The following is a 2,000-nucleotide window of genomic DNA, read 5'->3' as shown; positions in this document are numbered from 1 at the left end:
CTGCTGGCAGTGAGCGCTTTCCTCCCATATGAATGGCTCTTATTTCACTTCCTTTTCCTCAGCCTCACTTGTACTGGGTTCACATCATGCACAACATTAAACACAGCCAATCTCCTTTTGATACATCTATTTCCCATATCCAGAAAACTTACCCATTTCTTCTGAGGGCGCAGAGTTCTTTGACTTGTATTGTTTTATATCCAGCCTGTGGAATGGGAAAGAGGGATGAAGGGAAGAGTTCCTCTAGATCAGCAGTGTTGGCAAAACTGTCTCATCATGGCATATGATAAAAGACTGTGGTCAGGAAAATGGGATGATTCAACCTGAATGGTTATGGGATGGGAAAAGTCCCAATTTGCTTGGCTCAGTGTAACATGCCCTCATGATTATTACTGCAATGTCCTTCCAGATCAACCCCAGATATCAACAGGATCCCATCTTCCTGTTTACTGTGTGGCTGAACAAGGCCAGGCAGCAATATTCAAGTATCTAAGGCATTTCAAAGCATTTAAGGAATTTCATGAATGCCAACTATACTGGTGAAAGGCTTCCTTGCCTGTGACACAGTGTAGTTGTTCAAGGATACTGGTGTAAGACATATATTGTCTTAGGAGTCTGGGCTGACCAAATAAGGCTGTTGAGTCATTATTTTCCAAGGGTCCACAGAGAAGATATAGCATCCTGCTGAGGGAAGTAGTGGAATCACTATACCTGGAAGTGTTCAAAAATCATGTAGATATGGTGCTCAAGGACATGATTTAGTGGTGGGCTTGGCACTGTTAGGCTAACAGTTGAACTCAATGACCTTAGAGGTATTTTCCAGCCTTAAGGATTCAATGAATCTATGGTTCCTGGCCTTCTCTCACTAGCAAAGGTTATTGAGAAAGTTGTTGGCAATAATGGAAATGACCGGCTAGTGATGACATGGCAGGCTTTCCAGGATCCTGGCAGATATGCTGGAAACAGGACCAAAGATTTTCAGGTGCACTGAGCATGCCTCTGTCCAAGAACATGTACCTGCCACTCTACACCAAATCCACTGAGATCTCTAGGGCACAGTGTCTTGCAGCCAGCCTAGATATCATCAGGTAGCTTGAGGGACATCACATGCATCTTGTGCAGAACAGACTGTCCTTGTTCTTTTGGGCTTTGACATCAAAGTGACTGAAAGCCCCATCAGGTGCCTGGAATGGTATATTTGATTAAGCCCCTTTCACCTTAAGCACCATGGGCTGACTCCAACCAGCAGCTCATGAAGTCCTTTCTAATGTCCATTTTTTGGGGCATAAATTCACATAGAGTAGTCAACACAAAGCAAATGTATGTCTTGTCCTGAGTCACAACCATAACATTCAGCAGCTACTGTTAGTTTTCACAAGCACTGATTGATCCAAATTCCAAAAATTCCATGGTTTTATCCTGAAAAGCATATTGCACTGGAATCCAGACCTGCACTCTAGGATTAATCTCAGAACTCAGAGAACATCAAAATGTGGAAGCAAATATAAGTGACCCCCCCCCAAGGACTTCCAGGCTGAGTTCCTCCTGTGGTGCCTTTTGGGACTTGTGCCTCTCAAAGGACAGGGGAAATCAGCTGTTGTGATTTGCCCCCATTCTGAATACCCTGCACTTCCAGCATGCTGCACCAATCTGTGCCTGCCCTATCCCTGGAAGTGCTCAAGACCAGGCTGGATGGGACTTTAAACAACCTGGTCTAGTGGAAGGTATCCCTGACCATGGCAGGAGGTGTTGTAACTAGGTGATATCTAAGCTCACTTCCAACCCAAATCAGGCTGATTCTATGATCTCTGTTCTTACTGCATCAGATAATTCTGATGGCCACTTTGGTGCTCCAGGGTTCGTTTCTGTGGCTTCTGGGTTTCACAGTAGGGCTGAACTGGTCTCCAAGCGAAAAATTCAACATGTTGCAATGCATGAACTTGCAGGAAACAACTCCTTGTGCTGCAAAAGCCAGCAGGTGGTACTGACAGTGGAAATAT

Source organism: Acanthisitta chloris, unplaced genomic scaffold (genome assembly GCF_000695815.1).
Source record: "Acanthisitta chloris isolate BGI_N310 unplaced genomic scaffold, ASM69581v1 scaffold7705, whole genome shotgun sequence".
NCBI lineage: Eukaryota > Metazoa > Chordata > Aves > Passeriformes > Acanthisittidae > Acanthisitta > Acanthisitta chloris.
The sequence above is the reverse complement of the archived record's forward strand: the minus strand, read 5'-3'. Positions refer to the sequence as shown.